We start from the raw sequence: 25636 nt of genomic DNA, 5'->3' as shown, positions 1-25636 counted from the left end.
GCTGGGTTCCCACTACGTTTTTGTAATCCTTTTTTTTTTTCATGTTTTTCCAATGAACGGATGGAAAAATGGATTTTTGTTTGTTTGTTTTTTTCAAATAATGTAAGTCAATAAGGAATGGATTCTGCAGCATGGCACCCATTTTACCACCTTTTTTTTTTTTCTTTTATTGTATATGTTAAAGGGTCCGCAAAAGCACAGTGTGAACCCAGCCCTAATGGTTTTATTTTTACTAGTTGCATTTTATTACTATATACTTATTTGTGAAACTATGGGGGACATTTATCAAGGGGTTTGCATCTAATTTTTGGTAAATAATTGCATTTTTCACCCATTTTTGGTCTAAGTTCTATTTATGAACCAGTATTCGACAGGTGAATATTTTTAGATGCAACTTTTTTTTAATCTGCCTGATTTAAGTATTTACCCAAAAATTTGCATAATCCGGGATTAGCGCCCAATTTATAATTTGCGACTTTTAAAAAAGTCGCATAAACAGGCGCAAGCTTACGTCTGGTCAGAACCAGGTGAATAAAATTTTTTTTTCATAGTTGCGCCTTTTTTATTTAGATGCATTTACTATGGCAGTGCTACATGTTAACCCCTTCGGGACCAGGCTAATTTTCGTTTTTGCGTTTTTGTTTTTTCCTCCTTGTGCTTAAAAGGCCATAGCACTTGCATTTTTACACCTACAGACCCACATGAGCCCTTATTTTTTGCGTCACTAATTGTACTTTGCAATGACAGGCTGAATTTTTGCATAAAGTATACTACGAAACCAGAAAAAAATTCAAAGTGTGGTGAAATTGAAAAAAAAAACGCATTTCTTTTATTTGGGGGGAATGTGTTTTTACGCCATTCGCCCTGGGGTAAAACTGACTTGTTATGCATGCTCCTCAAGTCGTTACGATTAAAACAATATATAACATGTATAACTTATATTGTATCTGATGGCCTGTAAAAAATTCAAACCATTGTTAACAAATATACGTTCCTTAAAATCGCTCCATTCCCAGGCTTATAGCGCTTTTATCCTTTGGTCTATGGGGCTGTGTCAGGTGTCATTTTTTGCGCCATGATGTTTACTTTCTATCGGTACCTTGATTGCGCATATATGACTTTTTGATCCCTTTTTATTAAATTTTTTCTGGATTTGATGCGACCAAAAATGCCCAATTTTGCACTTTGGGATTTTTTTGCACTGACGCTGTTTACCATACGACATCAGAAATGTGATTAATTAATAGTTCGGGCGATTACGCACGCGGGGATAACAAACATGTTTATTTATTTATTTATTTACTTTTATTTAAAACCTGGGAAAAGGGGGGTGATTCAGACTTTTATTAGGGGAGGGGGCTTTTTACTAATGACAACACTTTTTTGGGGGGTTAGGTTTATACCCCCTGTGGTTAGGGTTATTCCCCCTGGGGGACTTCTAGTATATACACTTTGATCTCTCATTGAGATCTTTGCTGTATAGTTATACAGCAAAGATCAATGAGATCGGCACTCGTTTGCTTTCGGCTGCTGCAGCCGAAAACAAACGAGTGCCGAGCCGGGGACGGCGCCATCTTGGAGCGGTCCCCGGCCGGCTTCAGTAACGGAGATCGCTATCTCCGCCACTAGACACCAAGGAAATGCTGTATCCGGTAATCGGATGCAGCTGTCATGTTTGACAGCTGCATCTGATTACTGTATTAGCGGGCACGGCGATCGGACCGTGCCCGCTAATACCGGCGGTCCCGGGCTCTGCGCGGCCCCGCTCTGAACGCCGGCACCCGCGCGAGGACGTACAGTTACGTCCTCGTGCGGGAAAGGGTTAATGAATCAGTCACAAGATATTAGAACAAAATACACACCAATCCCCATTAGAATAGCTGCACTTATTAGACTCCTTCGTAAATGTCCCACTATGACTTTCTTAATAAGATTTTAATTGTAGCTTTACATGTAGAAGTTTTATCAAGGGAAAAATTAGAGCACAAATTTCCCAAGCAATTATATCTAACAAATAGGAAATCCATATTCTAACAAATAGGAAACGCAGCTTCTATTATTATATGCCAAGCGATGTTACTTTGATTGTCCAGTGATGTTTTTGGTATTTTATTAAAAAATCATTTGGTAAAATAGCAAGTTTGTGGGTCAAGGACCAATTTCTTTTTATAAGTAAAATTCCCAGAATTCCAATTTCCATGGGTTCTACATAATAGGAATATAGCCAGCTGGCTTTCACATATCAGGGAAAAATTGTAAACCATGCCATACAACAGCTGCTTCTGTCTCCCCAACCAGCCAGGAATAAGCTGAAAAGAACAAACCTTGAATGAAAACACCTTGACTTTTTACACAAGGACAATAGGTTGTCATTATGCATACCAGGAATGTTCTTTTATAACTGGTAATTACATATAAATTAGAGACACACAATACAAAAAAAAATGATTTCTCTTCATTTACCTAAATGTAATTTCTGCAGTCATTACATAATTACTGATATTTTTCAGTAGTATTATTAAGAAAAAACAGTTTCCAAAATTATCTCTATACACAAATACGGAAAGTTACTTATTATAACTAATCACTGGAAATGGAGGGGAGATGTAATTTCTTTAAGACTGGGAAAATTAACTTTTAAGTGAAGAAGAACCTTTACATGTTTATAAATAATAATGAGGGTGATAAATACAGATCTTCTTCAACCTCAACTTTATGCCTTGAAAATATCATGTATTAGGTGGATAAATGACACTAAACAATGTGCAAGGCTGTAGATTTGTTTGGCATGCCCTACTTTGCTCTGTAAAAATATAACTATACTGTAATTACTCAGGCTGCCTTTTCAACCATGAATATGTTATCTATGCCCATGCATGGAAACGGGCTGTAAAAGAAAAGGCATATTTGCAACCTTAGGTAGGGTGGGTATATCTAAATTATTCTGGAGTGGAGATCCATCCTGGAAAGTCAGTGTTAACCCATAAATGTAAAAAGAAAAAAAAAAAATAGTTTCTAAAAAAAATATAGCAATGACTTTTTACTCCATTATCAGCTGGATAATATTGATTGTGTGTGTATTTTCAAGTATATAGTTATGTTAATATTTAGGCTATGCAATATATACAATAAATGTGAAGGAAAGTGATTCGCTCACCACGTCGCCGCAATCTTTGGGTAGTGAAACCCAATATACTCCAACTATGTGGAGCACTATACTCACAGAGTCGATATGACTTCAGAATTCTTTTTTATTTTCTTATGTAGATAGATGCTGCATCTATCTACATAGTTGGAGTATATTGGGTTTCACTACCCGAAGATTGCGGCGACGTGGTGAGCGAATCACTTTCCTTCACATTTATTGTATATATTGGATTGCTTGACCGGACTGGTGGAGTTCGGGAGTTTGGAGGGTGCTCATGAGCATTGTAGTGCGTGGTCATTTTGCTGAATATTTAGGCTATGTTCACACAGTGTAATTAATCACGACCATTGTTGCCAATTTGACACAACGGCCGTGATTAACCCTTTAAGGAACCATGCCTGTCACTTAAGGACCCATGCCGTACCCGTATGTCATGGAGCTTCAAAACAAATGGGGACCGCTGCTATATGCCCGCCATTAACCCCTGCAGTGTCGGGGTCTCTTACCTTCCTACCTAAATCAATATTGTTCCCGCACAGTGAACGGCGTAAAAAAAAAATGGTTTAAAAAAACGTCAGGATTGATTATTTTTATTACATTTTAACAAAGTACACCTGTTCCTGAAAAAAACAAGCCATTACATGGCTTTGTAGCTGGAAAAATAAAAGAGTTATAGCTTTTAGAAAACAAGGAGGAAAAACCAAAAACGCTAGTTTGAAAATTGTCCAGTCCTTAAGGCTATTTTGGGCTCTGTCCTTAAGGGGTTAATAGGAAACTTACATTGTGCTGCCATCTATGGAATCACGGCCGGAGTGTTTACACATAGTATACACTCCGGCCGGCACTCTTCACAAACAATGGCCATTCTGTGTAAATGTAAATCCTTTTACAACTATATTTTTATATATGATGGTGATTACTAATACAAAGCTGCTATCCCATTTTATTAAATGGAGAAATGCAAGCTGAGCTGTGATTGGTTGGGATCTGAAACTAAATTCAGACACATTTTTGTCTCAGATTAATAAATCTAAGTCTGTGACTCTACACGCAAGTGATTCCTGCCAGACACTTCTCTTGCACAGCTACAATAATTTATCAATTTCCTCATTGATTGAAGCTGTAAATAGGAATCTGTATACCCTCTGTTGCTTAGCTCCAAGCAGAAGTTATAGCTTCTGGTTGGTACAAATTTACAGGGGCACATGGTGCAGATTATCAACAAATGGAATCACTGGATTTGTAACAACTGGAGTTGTGGATCCGCTGTACCATCACTAGCAATGGCGTAAGCCGGACAAGGGAGCAAACTCTAAGGGGCCGCTGGTCTTCACCAGTGCCCACTGCAAGCAGGATGGACTTGGTGCTGCAACTAATCAAACATTCCCATTTACACCAGTATGGTACCAATAAAAACTATAAATCATGGTATGAAAAATCTTATGGCTCTTAGGGAACACTGCTTCAGTGTGGTATCAGGATTTCCTGAATATTTTTAGTAATACATTCTACTTTATAATAGTGGTAAATTGTAACCAATTCATTCAGCTATTTATTTTGTAAAAATTCCAAAATTTTGTAAAAAAAAAAAAAAATTAAAATAAAAAGCATTTTTCTTATTTAAAATTTTTCATCTGGTAGGAAATATAGTCATGCCACCCAAAGTAGTTATTAAACCACATAAATTACATGTCTACTTTACATTGACATAATTTATTAAAATTCTTTTTTAGAACATTTCAGGGCTTAGTAGCAATTTTCCAAATTTTTTAAGAAAAATTTCAAAAACAGATTTTTTAAGGGGCCACTTCAATTGTGAAATGCATTTAAGAGACACCCCCCCCCCATAAATCACCCTATTATAAAAAACTGCACCCCTGAAAAATTAAAAATTTAGGAAATGTGTTAGCCCTTTAGGTGTTTCACAGAAATGAACGCAAAGTGTAGGCAGACATTTAAAAAAAAATTATTGCAGATATTCCATTTTAATAAATTTTTCTGTACCACAACAAGTGTTAATAGAGTAAAAAATGTATTTACATTTCCCTGATTGTACTGTTTTTATGGGACAAATATGAGCCTCACATCCGAGAAACAATGTCATATACCAACAAACGACCATTTCAAGGACCAGGTGGGCCGGGCCACCGCACGGGGCACCGATAGGTAGGGGGCACCCAGCAATGCCCGGCAGTGCTCACAAACACCTCCCCCCGCACTCAGCACCCGGACCCCACGTGATGTCGGCACCAGCCTGTCTCCCTCAAGCCCCTCTGATCTCCCTTGTCCGCCCCTCCCTCTGCGCCTCTCCGCTCAAAGAATGGGCGCAAGCCCTCCCATTCAAAGACATAGCAGGAGGGATTACAGGGGCAATCTCCACGCCAAATCTGTAGTGTGAACAGGCCCTAACCCAGTGCGGACTAGTTTTATATTTGAAAATAAGTCTTCTACAGTGCATGCTAATATAGTTTTTGCCCTTTGTTACTAGCCCTTGACTTTCTCAATAAATTTGTCCTGATAAGCAACCCGCTTTCTAAATCTAGTTCAAGTACATGATAGGAATCACTCACATGCCACTTGTTGACAGTTCCCAAAGTTGTACTTTACTGTTCACCTTTTATGGTTTAAGAAGAACTCTAAGATCAATACAAAAGCTGAGACAGCTACTTACTTGTTTTAATTTTTTTTTTTTTTTTTTTTTTTTTGCACTTTGGTCGTTTTTTGAACTTTCACTGTTTACTGTACAAAACCAGGTATGTGATACTTTAATAGTCCTGGTGATTCCACACACAGCAATAGCAAACTTTTTATTAAAAAAATTTGGAAAAAGGGGGTGATTTAAACTTTTAATATGGGATTGTTTAGTTGTAAAAACAATTCACAAGGTATTTTGTAATCCCCATAGGGAACCTCCATGAGCAATGCACCGAATGCCCACAGAAATCAATCCAATAGAAAGGAAAAATGATCCAGCTCAATTCAGTAAAACCAGTACTTGCGCTTTATTGGAATTCTTTAAAAGTCAGGACATAATACACCATCGTGCTACACACTTCTAGGCTCTGCTGACATGTTTCGGACGCAAACATGTCCGAAACATGTCAGCAGAGCCTAGAAGTGTCTAGCACGATTACTTACTTTTTTGCTGTTGAGAAAGATACTAAGAAAGTATCGAAACGCGTCCAGCTACTAACAATATCCTACTTATGAACTAATGCTCAAAGGCTTACTACATTAACAGCCTTTTCAAACATCCATTTGGCGCCAACATCAGCACGAGGTCCCGCGGGCAACACAACACATTGCGCATGTACGGAGCTCCGATCTACATTAATACCTGGGCTGAGCGCGGCACACGCTTCCAGCAATAGGAACAGCCAAACAAAGACCGGCAAGTCCGAACGCACAAGTCAGCCACTCCGGGGACCCTTCATCTCGCAGGAACGGTGAGAGGTGTAATATACACCACATGAATGTACTAGCAACTGAATGCACATCGCTACACTAATGCGATAATCATTACTCAGCCTGTTCCTGCTAGCTACATATCAGGCTCACTTGCCGTATGAACAGTTCGCCACATGAATGCTACCATTTAACACTCCACAACTGGGTCTAAGTAGCGCACATTCATGAACTTTTGGCGTAACCAAGTGCTAAATGAGCGCCATCATACTATGAATTCTGTCATAACCATATGATTTACAATTATGAATTTTACCATATTGTGCTGATGAATTGATGAATCGAGAATTTAAACAATACCCAAGACCAAGAAGGTACCACATATATAAGTGCACCCCACAAAAAATATCACAAAGAGTATTTGTTTAGAAAATTATATACACATCAATTTTATTAGTTCACAAAAAAATCATAACACAAAAAATGGTTAAAAACGCTAAAAAACAAAAAAGGGGATACAGAAATAACAAGGAATCCCTGAAAAATAATCAGGACATGTGGTACCTTCTTGGTCTTGGGTATTGTTTCAAATTTGTGTTTTTGCTGGTACCGAGTGGCACCCCCTGTTTCAGATTGTTGATTATTTAGATAGAGCCCTCCTCTGTCTATCTTTGTTACAAAAACCCGCCCCAGAACTTCTGCTCCTCTACAAAAAAAGAGGCTCTCAGCAAACCACCCCACCAAATAGAATGCACTAACCCACCACGCCAAGGCAACCGCACAAAGGGCCGCACCCCACACTTTACTTTAGCCACTGGCCTCCCTCGGACCACAAATCCACAAAACTGGGCATAGTGTATATAATGCCTAAGAATCTACCAAACTTTTGTAGTTTCTCAATAATGTACTCCATGTTCTTATCCGGATCCACTACAAACAACAACAAATCTATTTTGCCTTCTCTCCCCCATGCCCTGAACCCAGTAATTTTGTCATCCTTTCTAATTGCACGTGCCAGAGGTTCGATTGCAAGTGCAAAGAGCAAGGGGAAGAGAGGACAACCCTGTCTCGTTCCTCTTAACAGTACAAAAAACATCAAGTAAGGCTGGGTTCACACTACGTTTCTCCTATTACCAAGTACCAGATCTATCGGTGACATTGTATGATGAGTACTATTATAAGATGAATATGCTTTCTTATAGGGGTTTTGTTTTCTTCAAACATCTACCCAACTCGGTACACAGCCTTGCAAGAGGAGAGCTAATAGGAGTTCTATTCAAAGCCGCAGCCCTGATCCTATCCAGGGTTTCATCAAGGACACAATTCATATCACCGATCATAATAAACGGACATACCTCATATTTTGAATAGAATGAATAAGCATATTTCGAAAAGTATGGTAGAGGAACACACACGAAGGCTAAAGCACATCTTAAAACCTTAAATTTGTAGTGAAGAAAAATAAATTTATCCTCCCTATCTATCTCTTTGTTTAATATAGTGCAATAAACTTTATAATGAGTTAAAGGGGTTATCCAGCGCTACAAAAACATGGCCACTTTCCCCCTACTGTTGTCTCCAGTTTGGGTGGGGTTTTGAAACTCATTTCCATTGAAGTAAATGGAGCGTAATTGCAAATCACACCTGAACTGGAGACAACAGTAGGGGGAAAAGTGGCCATGTTTTTGTAGCAATGGATAACCCCTTTAAGACACTAACCCCCTAGAAAATGCAACCCATGTACACTACCGTTCAAAAGTTTGGGGTCACATTGAAATGTCCTTATTTTTGAAGGAAAAGCACTGTACTTTTCAATGAAGATAACTTCAAACTAGTCCTAACTTTAAAGAAATACACTCTATACATTGCTAATGTGGTAAATGACTATTCTAGCTGCAAATGTCTGGTTTTTGGTGCAATATCTACATAGGAGGCCCATTTCCAGCAACTATCACTCCAGTGTTCTAATGGTACAATGTGTTTGCTCATTGGCTCAGAAGGCTATTTGATGATTAGAAAACCCTTGTGCAATCATGTTCACACATCTGAAAACAGTCTAGCTCGTTACAGAAGCTACAAAACTGACCTTCCTTTGAGCAGATTGTGTTTCTGGAGCATCACATTTGTGGGGTCAATTAAACGCTCAAAATGGCCAGAAAAAGAGAACTTTCATCTGAAACTCGACAGTCTATTCTTGTTCTTAGAAATGAAGGCTATTCCATGCGAGAAATTGCTAAGAAATTGAAGATTTCCTACAACGGTGTGTACTACTCCCTTCAGAGGACAGCACAAACAGGCTCTAACCAGAGTAGAAAAAGAAGTGGGAGGCCGCGTTGCACAACAAAGCAAGAAGATAAGCACATTAGAGTCTCTAGTTTGAGAGACAGACGCCTCACAGGTCCCCAACTGGCATCTTCATTAAATAGTATCCGCAAAACACCAGTGTCAACATCTACAGTGAAAAGGCGGCTGCGGGATTTTGGGCTTCAGGACAGAGTGGCAAAGAAAAAGCCGTATCTGAGACTGGCCAATAAAAGAAAAAGATTAAGATAGGCAAAAGAACACAGACATTGGACAGAGGAAGACTGGAAAAAAGTGTTGTGGACGGATGAATCCAAGTTTGAGGTGTTTGGATCACAAAGAAGAACGTTTGTGAGAGGCAGAACAAATGAAAAGATGCTGGAAGAATGCCTGACGCCATCTGTTAAGCATGGTGGAGGTAATGTGATGGTCTGGGGTTACTTTGGTGCTGGTAAGGTGGGAGATTTGTACAGGGTAAAAGGGATTCTGTATAAGGAAGGCTATCACTCAAGTTTGCAATGCAATGCCATACCCAGTGGACAGCGCTTGATTGGAGCCAATTTCATCCTACAACAGGACAATGACCCTAAACACACCTTCAAATTGTGCAAGAACTATTTACAGCAGAAGCAGGCAGCTGGTATTCTATCGGTAATGGAGTGGCCAGCACAGTCACCAGATCTGAACCCCATTGAGCTGTTGTGGGAGCAGCTTGACCGTATAGTACGCCAGAAGTGCCCATCCAACCAATCCAACTTGTGGGAGCTGCTTCTAGAAGCGTGGGGTGCAATTTCTCCAGCTTACCTCAACAGATTAACTGCTAGAATGCCAAAGGTGTGCAATGCTGGAATTGCTGCAAAAGGAGGATTCTTTGACGAAAGCAAAGTTTGATGTAAAAACAATGTTATTTCAAATACAAATCATTATTTCTAACCTTGTCAATGTCTTGACTCTATTTTCTATTGATTTCACAACGTATGGTGGTGAATAAGTGTGACTTTTCATGGAAAACACAAAATTGTTTGGGTAACCCCAAACTTTTGAACAGTAGTGTATATTCCATGTCAAAATCTTGGTGGCCATTCTTTATAAATTTTTCTTACTGTATTGAGTATTTATATATTTTAAAATGCAACTCTTACTCTTCCTTTTAATCCTCCCAAACCAGTGACTATATATTTGTGCATCTCTTCGTGATAGCATCCTTACACACACTGCCCCTCTTAGCTTATTTCCTTCCTCTACAAAAAAGCGCACATATGATTCAAAATGTTTCTTCTAATAATGCTATTGTGATAGCATAATTAGAAGAAACATTTGATGTTTTAGTTAAAGTATTAATTATTACAGTGAGCTCTATTACCGGGAATATGAATTACCGGCTTTAATAGAGCTTCCTGTAATAGTTAATATTTAATTAATAAAACACATTTTCGTTCTAATAAAGTCACTTTCGTTGTTCAATAATGTAAATAAAACAACTCTATACTTTTGCAATTAAATATACTGTAAATAAATATATATATAAATATACATTTATTTATATATATATTTATTTTAACAGTATATTTAATTGCACAAGTATGGATTCTATTTTATATTTTAATTAAATTATTGAACAACGAAAGTGACTTTATTAGAACGAAAATGTGTTTTATTAATTAAATATATTAACCAATACAGGGATCGGCATTATTGCAGAGGATCGCTAACCCCGGTAATGCCGATCCCTGTATTACTGATTCCCTGCTTTCCCAGGGAGCTGAAACTTTGAAAAGTTTGCTCATCTTTAGTCTCCATCAGCTCATCTTTCATTGTTGATTGATTTGACTTAATCTCTCCAACCAGCTGTGAGACTGCATGGATTGCCTGTTAACTGAGACTCTCTTTGGTGGCATTGTAGTCAAACCCCAAAAATAATGGCAGACCCTCCCCCCCCCCCCAAAAAAAAAAAGAAAATTTCACTAAGCAAATACGGAGAGCTCCGCTGCGGAATCCCACCGTGCTCAGTGTCCTGCAGTGAGCGAATGAGAGGGCGCATGAGTCTGCTTCCTTCCCTCTCCATTCAAAGAAGTCACTTCTATGAGCGGAGAGCTGCGGAGGAGCGCACGTCCTGCCATAGACGGGCAGTGACACACTGAGCACAGCGGAATCGCCGCGGAATTCCGCCTGATTTGCTGAGTGTGAACATACCCTTAAATGCAGATTACTCGTAGGAATATGCAGAGGTTATTTCAGACTACAGTACAGACTGTACACAGAAGAATGCAGCAATTTTTCCCACTAAACTGCACACTATACACAGCAATATGCAGCGGTTATTTCTAACTAAAGAGCAGGTTATACACAGGAGAATGCTGCGGTTATTTTACACTGAGGTGCAAACAGGGGCGGATTAAGTTTACCATAGGCCCGGGGCTGTTCACGAAGCCTGGGCCCCCCACTCCACTGTAACTATGGTAACACTAGCATGGTGCTAAGAGTACAGGATAGATAATGTCATGATGCCCTGATTTGTGCAAAACTGTGGTAAAAAAGCAGCGATTTTTTTTGTAAATCATGGCAGAACTGTAGCCAGGAGACAATACACCATTAAAAGTATAAATCTTTTTGGGTGGCCATGGGCCCCGGGCTACCGCCCAAAATGGACCTATTATAATCCGCTACTGGGTGCAGACTATTCACAGGAGAATGCAGCAGTTATTTCTCACAGATTACAAACTATACACAGAAATATACAGCAGTTATTACACACTACAGTGTAGAGTATACAGAGGAGATTGCATCAGTAATTTCTCACTTAGATGCAGACTATTTACAGGAATGTGCGGCAGCAATTTCTCACTAAGGGTATGTTCACACTGAGTAAAACAGGCGGATCTATGCTGCGGAATCCCGTCTGCCTCAGTGTGACACTGCTTCTCTATGGGAGAGCACATGCTCCTCCGCTGCCGCTGCTCTCTGTTTAAAGAAGTGACTTGTCACTTCTTTGAGCGAAGGGGCGGTAGAGGTGCCACATTTCCGGAACGCCATGCGCATGCGCCGGCGTTCCAGAAATGTGGCGGACGCCATGACAGCTCCTACCATATAAAAAGAACCCTCATTAGGTACACAGATAGCGCCCCCTGAGGAAGATAGGAAACGTGCATTGGGATCCCTTGCGTTTACATGATGGGTAAGGTGCAATAGGAGCATAAGTGTATGTGATGTATGAATAGTTGGGAGTTAGGGGTTGGCGGGAGTATGCATAAAGGATATTGGTATTGTACCAGTTACTGTTATGTTTTGTGATACATGCATTCCCTATCAGGATAAAATACGTGCCCCCCCCCCCTCCATTATTTGTTACGTTAGTATGCTCCGCTATTGAAATAAATATGATTGATGTTATACATTTAATATATTAAATACCAACCACGCAAGTTATACGATCAAGTACTGGAGTGTTGTCCTTTTAGTTTTTATGTATTTAAAAAAAAATTGTTCAATAAAATATATGAATTTTTGGCTATCATCTGGTTGTTTATTGGTATAATTATACACAGGAATATGCAGCAGTAGTTTCTCACAGATTGCAGACTATACGCAGGAATATGCAGCAGCAATTTCTCACAGATTACAGACTATACGCAGGAATATGCAGCAGTAATTTCTTACAGATTGCAGACTATACACAGAAATATGCACCGGTTGTTTCTAACTGATTGCAGACTGTACGCAGTAAAATGCAGCAGTAATATATGCAGCAGTAATTTCTCACAGATTGCAGACTATATGCACTATGCAGACTATTCCCAGGAACAGGGCTGTCTTAACAGCATTATGGGCCCCTGGGCAGAGGTGCGAATTGGGCCCCCCACGGCCGCCGCCATCAAAACCCCCCCATCTTTGCAACCCCGCCCCTAGCCAGTACAATTACTTCTGACCCCCCCACACACACACTACCCCCATCTGCCCCCCCTACACACACACTACCCCCATCTGACCCCCCCTACACACACACTACCCCCATATGACCCCCCCTACACACACACACACACACTACCCCCATCTGCCCCCCCTAAAAACACACTACCCCCTTCTGCCCACCCTCCTCCCCCTACACACACACTACCCCATCCTCCTCCCCCTACTCCCATCCTCCTCCTACACACACTACCCCCATTCTCCTCCCCCTACACACACACACATAACCCCCACCTGACCCATACACACACACTACCCCCATCCTCCTCCCCCTACACACACACACACACACACTACCTCCACCTCCTCCTCCACACACTACCCTCATCCTCCTCCTCCACACACTACCCCCATCCTCCTCCTCCTACACACACTACCCCCATCCTCCTACACACACTACCCCCATCCTCCTCCTCCTCCTCCTACAAACACACTACTACCCCCATCCTCCTCCTCCTACACACACACACATTACCCCCATCCTCCTCCTCCTACACACACACATTACCCCCATCCTCCTCCTCCTACACACACTACTACCCCCATTCTCCTCCTCCTACACACACTACTACCCCCATCCTCCTCCTCCTACACACACACACACACTGCCAACCCCCCCCGACCGCCAACACTATTCCCCACACACTATCCCTGCAGACCGCCATCCCCCCGCCCCAAACAAACACAGTAATCCTCCAGGGGTTACAATACTCAGCTACAGCTACTTGTGGACAGGAGAGAGGCGGGGCCGGAGCGTGCGGCCGTCCACTGCGGCCCTCCGTCCAATGAAGATCGGGGTGATGACGTCACAATGGCGTCCGGACGTACGACAGCACTAAGTGATGCCGGCTGATCCCGCTCCTGCGGTCTGCCAGCGTCGAAGTAACAGCAGCATGGGGCCTCTAATAGTGATCTCTCACAGGCCCCGGCTGCTGTTATTTCGGCGCTGGCGGGATCAAAAAGACTTTCGGTGTCCCCTCGGATGCAAGGGCCCCGGGCAGCCGCCTACCTTGCCCAATGGGTAAGACGGCCCTGCCCAGGAATAGCCAGTAGTAATTTCACATAGGTTGCACATTATAAATTGCACATTGTAAATAATTTACAAATAATAGTCACAACAGGTCTGCAAAATAACAATAAAAACCGCCGATGGCAAAAGACGTCCGAAAATAATGGTTACGATTATTTTGACATCCGCGGTGATTACATCTGTTATTCAATACATTGTGTGCTTTGGACTTCCGTCTTACCATTGACTTCAATGCATTGCATTGCAGTTAAATCGTGGCACAAACGGACGTTATTTCAATTTGCAAAAGCAGCCGCCTTTTCTCCATTTTTGACGTTGTGTGAACATAGCAAGACAGTATATATGGTATATACAGGTATATAGGAGGTATATATTATAAGAGATGGAAAGACGGCACTCCAGTAGTGAAAAAATGCGTGATAATTTATTCACCCATACACGTAATGCAACGTTTTGACTCAAACATGAGACATGTTTGAGTCGAAACGTCGCATTACGTGTTTGGGTGAAAAAAATTATCACACATTTTTTAACTACTGGAGTGCCGTCTTCCCATCTCTTATTATTTATGCTCTGGAGTCGGGGGTCTACTACTTGAGAGACGTGCACCCACTGGCTGGAAGCCGCTTTGACTAGAAGTCTGCACAGTGCCGTTCTGCTACTACTTCTTGATTGGGAGGTATATATTAGATATGGTATGGCTACCATATGGAGATATTTACAGTTAAGCACAAATTAAGCATGCTCAAGTCCAATTGTTGAATACAGGTTGCTGAAGAAGTTGGATGCAGCCCTTAGGAGTCCAAGAAGACATTGATACCACCATAGGCCATAGGTTGTATCCATGTTTACCCAGACTCCCTAGGTCTGCATCCACCTTTTTCAGCCGCAAGCAGCCAGACCCAAATTAAGCTTCTACGAAATATTAGTTGTTGTTGTTGTTGTTTTTAATATCACTTGATATACAGATGTATTTAAACATCTAGGTTAGGCTAGGTTTTTTAAAACTGTTTTTACTATCTGTTTTTGTAGAAAAACGGATGGAAACGGACACAAAAGTGTAGTCAACCTCATCCGTTTTGATCCGTTTCTTTAAAATGGAAAGTAATGGAAAAATGAATCAAAATGGAAGCACACAAATGCATCCGTTTGTTCTATCCGTTTTTCATCCTTTTTTTTTTTTTGCAAAAACGGATAGAAAAAACTGATTCCAAAAACGTTGTGTGAACCCAGCCTTAATCTGATTCATTTAAAAAAACAATAAACTAAGTGTTGTCAAAAAATGTATCCATTGGTATCTAGTGTAATAAACCAGCAGAAAAAAAAAAACAGAAAAAAATAGTTTGGATTATGTTAAAAAGCATAAAACACATTTCTTTTGTTGTAATGTCAATGAAAATAATACAATCTTTTTATCTGGGTAAATTAATTGATTCCTTTATTATTTGAAAAAAGGTGAGTCGACTACAACTAGGGACAGTTAGTCACATTCTTATTCTTTGTAAAAAAGCATGGCCTGAAACATATCTATAGTCTACTTCTCTAATGTAAAACATCCACCACAATAAGACGAAGTCAAGACCTTGAAAATGTTCACAAATACCTGTGAATGGTTAGCAAGCACCTTGGTAACACTAGACAGATACACAAGTGGCTCCACATCCACTATGTAATAAACATCACAGGTGCAAAATCAAAGCATTTGTTACTTCCCACTTCACAAAGAAAGACCCAATTATTTTACTCCATACACAGAAAGCATATACGTCTTTATGAATCGTGCAGGATTCTTTTTGGGTATGCTGTCAATGAAAAGTACCTCTAAAGATAATGTTTGATTATACCTTTTATATTTTATCTTGTGATGATGATAATAATATTAATTAGGGAATAAAAGAAGCTCAAATTAGTGATCCAACATTTATTGTCAAACTCAAGATCATAGCTGAGGCCATCAAAGACATCATGATTGACCATGAAATATTTGATAAAACTTTGGAAACAATAAAATTGAAGGTACTTGTCTCAAACAATGCATTGAGAAATAGAAAGAGTTGCAACGTCAGTGCAGATTCCGTAGGCGTTATCAAGCAAAAGCTGTCTCAACAGTGTGAAAATCTCTGATTTCTAGTTCTTATGGTCTGCTGTTCAAGTGGAGCCATCACCTCTTCAGAAGTGCAAAAACAAACATAAGGAAATAAATATTGGACAGCTTTGTCTAGATCACTTACAATTGCCCAAAAGTGCACTAAATTATCAGGATTCAAATGGAATATCTTCCAAGGAGAACTAGAAGGTTACAGGTAAAAAAAAAATCAGCCCAGTTAAGCCAGGATCTTGTGGCTTTTGCACCAAGTACAGACACACTTTTACACAAGTCTTGTTGGCTGGGACAAAAATAAGTAGTTGATTTTAACCAAAAGACTTTTAGTAATATTGCGCATGTGGTGACTAACTTTCCTGGTGTCATCGAAATATTGCATACAATGACCGGGATATGCACCCGCCTCTTCCATAAAGTGAGCGGTGGGGAACAGAAGGCTTCAGTTGTCTTCTGCTCCCCAGACAAACCCTTTAACCCTTTGTACAACAAAATGACATCATGGTGCAGCTAGAAGGGTTCAGAGAGTTAAGCTGTTACAGGCCGATCGCCGCGTCGGCTAATAGACCATTTAAAGGGCACTGCCAAAACTGGCTGTTGCATTTAAATGCCAGGATCATTGGTGGTTTAGAGGTTGGACCACTCCCCCCCCCCCCCCATGCAATTGTGATGAAGCGATCCTTCCTACTTGCCGGGCCTTAGCAACATAATGACGCTGATCCCAGCTTGGCGCTCAGTTACTATGGCCTCCAGCAGCCCTTAGCAAACAAACACTGATAGCAGAGATCAATGCAATACATACGTACTGCATCGTTCTCTATGTTCAATCAGCGCATTGTCCCCTATGGAGACTACAAATAATTGTAAACAAAAGTCTTTCATTAATAAAAAAAAAAAATCCTACCCTATAATTAAAGCTTCAATCACCCCCTATTCGCATTTTATAAATAAAAATGAATAAATAATAAACATATTTTTACACAGTTTTACCACCAAAATAGGAAAAAAAAATGTTTTTCTTTTTCAAATTCACCACACAAATAATTTTTTCCCAGTTTTGCAGCATATTTTATGGAAAAATTAGGTCTGTTATTGCAAAAATAAGGGCTCATGTGGGTCTGTAGGATAAAAAAAAAGCTAGCGCTGTGGCCTTTTAAACACAAAAAGGAAAAAGCAAAAGCACAAAAACAAAAATTGGCCTAGCCCTTAGAGGTTTTTTTTATACTATATGGGGCCATAGAGAGGACCTACTTACTGTATGTCCATCAGCAGATTCTACAGAGAAGAGTCATGACTCTCAGAAAAGTGATGAATTGGACAGGGAAAAGTATTTAACAGGCTGAAATTTATTTAATGATTTATACAAAAGCCTTTGTTGGTGTTTCAAGACACCTCTTGTATGAAGAACCTAGTGGCATGCAATACTCAGGGGTGATTCTTCTACTCTTCTAATCCTCAGGGTTTGAGAAAAGAGAGAAACACAGGCGCTCATGTGCAGACAACAGGAGTATGTTTGCGTATTAGGTAAGGCAAAAACGCACTCACCTAGTGGAGTTGTACTGAGGGCACAACACCTACAATCACTTGTGGAAAAACCAATGGATGATCTTCTGGAATTGCTGCCACTGATCCCAACCGGATAGGAAACAACCAGTAATGATAAATAGGACAAAAAAGAAAAAAAGGGGGGATCTTGTATTAGGCGCTACACCAGGGAATAAAATAAAATAAAACATTAATTGCAATAAATGTTTTATTTTATTCCCTGGTGTAGCGCCTGATAAAAGATCCCCACTTTTTTTCTTTTTTGTCCAATCCTCAAGGTTTGGTGGGCTACTTCTGAGTTTTAGTTCCTTCCATAGATTTTCTGTTGAATTTAGCACAAGAGATTGTCTTTATTTTCTTTTTCTGAGAGTTTCCTTGTCTGTGTGTTTGGGATCACTGTATTGCTGAAATGTCCACCCTTGTTTCATCTTCATCATCCTGGTAGATGGCGGCGGATTATTGTCATAGAATGTCTTGGTACATTTGTCCATCCATTGTGCCTTTAAAGGAGAAGTCATAGCCAACTGCAAACAGCCGGCAAGCTAAGGGGAGAAAATAACAATCAGAGAATGCTTACCTTTTCCCGTGCCCCGTGCGCCGCTGGACCTGCTCCGGAACCCCCACCCGAAGGGGGTCTTCCCAAGAGTGTGATTATGTCACGACTAGGGGGAAAATGCCGGTCCCGGACAGCTCGTTTAGCCAGCCAGTGTAGGGAGTGGCATCCCATCCCATTCACTGACTGACTGATGTCAATCAACTGGGTCATGACGTCGGCAGCTAAGCATATCCTAGAGCCAGGCAGAGGTCCCAGAGCTGCCATCCATCAATGCAATGGCACAAGCAGAGGTGAATTAACATTGTTTGTTATGTCCCCCCGTGCCATTTCTGAAAAAAATGTTCTCCCCAGACGTCTCCTTTAATTACATGAGGTTTGTTATAACCTGAGAAACAGCACCACACCATGATGCCACCACCAAACTTCACTGCCTGTACTAGTACTGAGCTTGAAGAAAAGTCATCAATCCAGCACTTGAGATCTGATTTGTTGTCAGTAGTAGCTCAACAGTGTATCTGAGAGATATGTTTAAATGTGTTGATGAGTTAGTCAACGCACCCTGGGCGTAATATCCTTATGCCATGTCAGAAGATTGACACGTGTGTATACATATATAGATGATAGATAGAAAGTGTTTAAAAACAGAGTCTATTATACGTGAAGGGGTTAAATCTTCAGGAAGTCCAGTACAGCGTCCTGTTCCTATGGTTACCGACCTAGTCCGCGCACCTGATGACACTCTGGTTACGTAGATACATAATAGTCTTTTGAGTCATGGCATTACAACCAATCTGAGCCTGTCTCATCATCAATGGGAAGGAATCCCCTATGGCTGGCCCGAATTCATCACAGCTACTGTTTACACCCCACGGCAGTACGGGCATGCAATGCTTACAACAATCGTTATACAATTACTTTATACTTTGCATCCTGAAGTCACCGGGTGGGTGATCATCCCACCTGTCTTCAAATGTTACCCTGGACTTTATCTGGACTTATTAACACAATAATTTATATGATTTTTTGCACTAGTATATACACTTTATGTATATTACCTTATTGGGATAAATTGATTGTATTTGCACTGCTTCACACTTTGTTATTTAATGTTTACACTGTTCTAATTAATATTGCCTGTCAATTACCTACTGATGTGTGTGCACCTATGTAAATGTAATTAAGACATATGCATTTTGCACTGCTTGAAAAGTGTCCTAACGTTGGACTGAAACGTTGCGACTGCTCTAAGGGAGAAATAAACGCACTATTTTTAAACACTGCAGTTGCCCTTCATTGAATTGGATGTCAACACCTGGGGTTCCCAAAGGTGCATACCGCTGGCACCAACACTCATTTTTTTCTTTGAGTGCTGCATCAACTTTATTCTTATTATCAGATAGATAGATAAATAGATAGATAGATAGATAATAGACAGACAGATAGATAGATAGATAATTGGCTCGTGTAACAAGCGAACAATGAAGCGATGAGCGAGAAAACGTTCATCATGATCTTTCAACATGTTCTGAAATCGTCGTTGGTCATTCGCAAAAAATTTGCAGATCGCTAAATGGTCTTTCACAGATTCATCCTACTGCGTGAAATGGGCTTAAAGGGAACCTGTCACCATCCCTGTGCTGGGGCAGAGCCCGACCGACCCCTGGTGGAGACCCTTATACTTATCCCGTGCACGAAGTCCCGCTCCCTCTGCCGAGATATCACCGTCTGAAGCCCAGCACACGCGCATCAGAGATGAGTCCGACGCTCATAGAGAATGACGGCTCCATTCATTCTCTATGAGCGTCAGACTCATCTCTGATGCGCGCCCGCTGGGGTTCAGACGGTGATATCTTTGCAACGGGAGCGGATCCAAGAGCGGTACTTCATGCACGGGGTAAGTATAAGGGTCTCTGCCCCGGCACGGGGGGTTGACAGGTCCTCTTTAAGTGATCTTAAAATGATTTTTTTCAAACGATTTATCTCTTCGTCTAAACGCTGATCTTTATAAAAAATCTAATTGTTGCTTCAAAATCGATAAACTATTGATTGGGCGCATTATCGCTCCGGGTAAATGTACCAATAGACAAATAAATAGATCATATGGTCCATTTACACAGACCGATAATTCGTTCAATCGATTGTTTAACAATTTTGAAGCAACTATTTGGTTTTTATAACGATCAGCGTTTAGTCGAAGAGATAAATCTTAGAAAAAATTGTTTTTGCCATCGTTTTAAGATCACTTAGGCCCATCTCACACATAGTGTGAATCTGTGAAAGAGTGTTTAGATGAAGCGATCTGCAATTTTCAGCAAACGACCAACGACGATTTGAGAACATGTTAAAAGATCACGCAGAACAATTGCTTGATCGTTCGATGTGTTTACACGAGCCGATTATCGCTCAAATGCAATCATTATCATGAAAATTCGGACGTTAATCGCTCCATGTAAATGCACCAATGGATAGATGGATTGACAAATAGAAAAACAAAAATCATCATATAGTCTTGATTAATTTTAGTGGTATTGTAAGATAAAGAATGAACTAAATCTGTGTGTTAGCTAAAGAAGCAATGTTTTAGCTGAAGCCAAATGGACACTAGATAGCAATATCTCTAACTGGGTGGGCTACCTGTATTGAATAGACACTTGAACTTTTGTTACTTTATAAATCAGAATGTTCAAGTAGCTAGCAGACAAAAATGAGGAGCGTTAATGGAGTTATTTCCTTTCTTCACGTTAGCAGTAATTAAAAATGATAAATGAAATGATGCTGCAATGTATTCCATGACTGCTTGAGGATATAAACCAAAGAGATGGATAGCAAGTAGCGAGCTCTTAGCACAAGTAGTGTTGCAGATCTATTGTCTAGTAAGAAGGTGATGAAACTGAAAATGTTTGCTCAGGCTCAATGTAGCCAGTCAGTAAAACATAGGTAAGATATTCATCTTAAGGAAGGACATTTCCACTGCTAAGACATAAAAAATCATTTTTTAATTTTATATGTATATATATATATATATATATATATATATATATAAAATTATTTGTGTTTATATATACACACAATACCAGTATTGATAAACCCAGACAAGCATGGAACATAAAATAACTTTAGTTACCGACTACTACTATCAGAGCTATGTCATATATGAAAGAAAAAAGCAAGAAGCGCTGCATGGGCAGGAAAACTAACTCTGAGGGAGCCACAAACACAAGTACACAGTATGCATGCTCACCTGATGTGGTTGTACTAGGCAGGACACTATTCAGAGCTTGAAATTGCAGTTGTGATTGCAGCCCCCCCACCTTTCTGTAACTCAGCCAGGAGTTCTGTCAGCAATATTAGCACAAAGAAAAAGTGATAAAAGTGGTGGCTTCCCTGGCGCAGTCCGTCTAGACCAGGAGTCTAATGTCTGGATCACTGGGATTTCTCAATGTTACCGGACACTGACTGACTTTATAATGAAGTTTATAATGGGTTACCTGGAAGTGATCTCACTGGGTGCATGAACCCATGACATCATAGGTCAGCATACAATTGAATTTAAACAACATTCATGCACCCAGTGAGATCACTTCGGGTAACCCTGTATAAACTTCATTAGAAAATGCACACCAGCGCCTTATGTTACATGCCTGATGAAGAGGAGGGTGGCCTCCTCGAAATGCGTAGCTGAATGCAAATAACGAACTTCTTTTCACCAGAACGTTGAGTCAGTGTCCGGTAACATTGAGGAAACCCAGTGATCCAGACATTAGACTCCTGGTCCAGACGGACTGCACCAGGAAAGCCACCGCTTTTATCTTTGGACTATCAGAGCCATGTCATATAATTTTCTGCGTACCTGGGTGCACATCACATGACCAAGACAGAATTTGATCCACTAGAAGTAAACGATGAAGCCATACAGAGATTAGACTGGACAAAAATGTTGCATTATACAAAAAATAATACCACATCTAAAAGAATGAAATATTTAAACAATTGCAGTAGTATAAATAAAAATTAGGATGAGCAAAGCTCCAAAATAGAGCTACGCCATAATTTCTTTCCTCTAGAAGTACATGGCACTCAATGACTCATTTATTAGTTTCTAAATCGTAAGCAGAAAAAATAACAGGAATTTCGAGCTTCTTTGCCCAAATCCATCACGTTCAAGTAAGTGGTCATTGAGAGAATAGTGACAGGGAGGCATCAATAGGTGAGACTACAGGAAGTGTTGCATGAAGTCTGGGGCCTGTGACCTCTGAGTGAACTACACTGCTTGTTCTTTTATTAGTTACTATGTGTGGATATTTTAAACTTTAAATGCATCTTTTTAAAATGACATCCCTATGAGTTTTATCTGTCATTTTCAAGAGATTTATTGAAACACTAACAGTGTGTTCACACAGGTTTTAATTGCTATTATTGAAGCCAAAGTCAGGAGCAGAATATAACTGGAGGACAAGTAATAATGGAAAGACTAACATAAAAGCAAGTTCTGTCATTCATCTCCAGCTTTAGGTAGTCTTGGTAGTGTAGTAGTGCAGTAGGGGGCTACTAGGGGGACCTTGCAGAAATCTATCAAGGTGACCTGGCTGCAGAAGAGATTGTGGAGTGCCAGGTCTTGTTGCACAGGCCCCGGGCTTGAACAACTGGATGAAGCTAACTGCTGAAGATTACCCGAGATGGCCGAGCGATAAATAATGGAGTACATTGGCTTTAGCTGCTTTTTTCTTCACTCGGGATAGTCTGTTCTGCTGAAGGACTTCCTGAAGATACACCTTTAAAGAACGTAGTCACCCCAGACATAGACAAGGTTAGTCCCTTTGCAGTAGTTGCCCCCCTTAGGTCTTTCGCCTGGCATTGCTAAGCTGAAAGACAGTGGCTGAACTACCGCCGTAGCAGCTGTAGTGGCTGCTACGGTGCCGCTGCATCAGGGGGCCCGGTGACCCAATCCTGTATTAGACCGGACATGGGAACCCTGAGCTAACATCTCTTGCAGCACCCGGCAGCCGAGCAGGGCCCTGCACCCTATACCATGGCCTCCCTGTATCTACCTGATGTCAGAATAAAGCATTAGGCATAGGATGAGTGCTGGATTTGTTTGCTCTACAACTGTATATACAGTATGTATGGACTTACTTCGGCATCTCTAACACCCCAACTGGCAGATTTACCATAAGGGACTGTCCAGAGCTCCGCACATGGTCGGTGGTTGATTTTGACAGTTGGTGCTTGCTAGCTGTTTCTCTGTATAGCTATTTTAGGAGTGTTACCTTAATTGGCCAACATTTGTAAAGTTGACCAATAAAGGTACTCCTAAAATATTTTGATAGAAAGTGTTTACCCTCACATGTATTATTCATCTAAGTATGCTGGATTTGGTCAGTAACAGTAGGGTGGCAATGGTAGTGGTCACAGTATAGCGGCAATAGTTGCCCCTTGTATAGTGGTATTATTATTATTCGTAATATTAATCGAGGGCCCCAATCAAAAGTTTGATGAGAGGCCTAGCCATTTCTAGTTACGCCCCTGCTGAAGAAGTATTCTGAAAATAATCAATTGGGCATAAAGTCCCATGCAACGGATTTGGCCTCCAGGCCAGGCCCTGGAAATTACGGCCACAGGAGAACTTTTTTGGTATACTCTCTTTATAATCTGGCCCGAATTGGCCTACCTTACCTTTTATACCTTCTCTAGAATTGGGCAGAGATCATCTAGAAAGCCCTAAACTGTAGCCTCTAATACATTACAAGGGCATATTTAATCCTGTACATACTCTTCCCTTCAGCTGTGCTGAGTGCATAGGTAGTAGTGATGAGCCAGTACTAAAATGCTCGGGTGCTCGTCACTCGAGAAGAATATTTAGCGATACTCGGGTGCTGTTTCGTGTAACGAATTCCAATAAAGTCAATGGGAAACTTGAGCATTTTTGCAGTGGACCCAGAGGGCAGAGGGAAGGTCATGTGAAAACCTGTCAACCTCAGAAAATGATGGAAACACCACGGAAATGGACAGGAAACAGCAGGGGCAGCATGCATGGATGTCTCTGAGACTGCCGAATCGCACCATTACACCAAAAACTGGGCAACAGCCTAGTTAAAACAGAGGTAGGCATATGAACCACCCAAAAACTTAGCCTGTCACAGCATGGCAGTGAGAAGACAGTGAACCATTAAAACAAAGTTAGCATATGAAGCAGCTCAAAATTTTGCCTGACACAGCATGGCGGTGAGAACTCAGTGAACAATTAAAACAGAGGTAGCATATGAACCACCCCAAAATTTAGCCTGACACAGCATGGCACTAAGGACACTGGGAACCATTAAAACGGAGGTAGCATATGAACCACCCCAAAATTTAGCCTGACACAGCATGGCACTAAGGACACAGGGAACCATTAAAACGGAGGTAGCATATGAAGCACCCGTAAAATTTAGCCTGACAGCATGGCGGTGAGAACTCAGTGAACAAGGTACATGAGGCAAGCTTTCAACCTTAGAAAAATTATGCTAGACAAAGCATGGTAGTGAGGACACAGAGAACCATTAAAAGTGAGTGAGGTAGCAAGTGAGCCTCCCAAAAATTATGCTAGACACAGCATGGCAGTGAGGACACACAGAACCATTAAAAGTGACTGAGGTAGCACGTGAGCCTCCCAAAAAATAGGCCAGGCACAGCATGGTAGTGAGGAAACAGAGAACCATTAAAAGTGAGTGGGGTAGCAAGTGAGCCTCCCAAAAATTATGTTAGACACAGCATGGCAGTGAGGACACAGAGAACCATTAAAAGTGAGTGAGGTAGCAAGTGAGCCTCCCAAAAAATAGGCCAGACACAGCATGGCAGTGATGACAGAGTGACCAAGGTAGAAGCGGTAGCAGGTGAGCCTCCCAAAAATTTTGCCAGACACAGCATGGCGGTGATGACAGAGTGACCAAGGTAGAAGCAGTAGCAGGTGAGCCTCCCAAAAATTATGCCAGACAGAGTATGGCGGAACAAGAATTGACTGTTGGCTGAGAATTGGAGGAGGAGGAGGAAGAGGAGGAGGAGAGGATATACCATGAATCCTTATGTTGAGCTACTTTTCCCAAGTGGACAGTTGAATTCAGGTGAAATACAGGCTTTGTTCATTTTTATAAACGTCAGCCTGTCAGCGCTGTCAGTTGACATACTGGTGCACTTATCAGTGATGATGGCACCAGCCGCACTGAAGACCCACTCTGACAACTCGCCAGCGGCAGGGCAGCACAGCACCTCCAAGGCGTAAAGCTCCAGTTTGGGCCACGTATCCAGCTTTGCAAGCCAGTAGTTGCATGTAGCTGAGTGATCGGGAAAGATGTTGGTATGGTCAGCAAGGTACTTCCTCACCATCTTTTTGGAGGCCTCCCCCCTACTCTGTCTATACTGGAGACAGTTGATATAGTCTTGCTGGGGTGTCATGAAACTGTCAAAGGCCTTGGAAAGTGTTCCCCTGCCCCTTGACAAATTGCCTACTCCACTCCTCTTCTCCCCCGCTTTTTGGCCCAGAGAACTACGTCCTCTGGCTTTAGTGGTGTCAGATGGGAAGTAAATTTCCAGCTTCTGCACCAGGGC

This window comes from Dendropsophus ebraccatus, chromosome 6 (assembly GCF_027789765.1).
Source record: "Dendropsophus ebraccatus isolate aDenEbr1 chromosome 6, aDenEbr1.pat, whole genome shotgun sequence".
Lineage (NCBI taxonomy): Eukaryota > Metazoa > Chordata > Amphibia > Anura > Hylidae > Dendropsophus > Dendropsophus ebraccatus.
Note: the sequence above shows the minus strand (reverse complement) of the source record.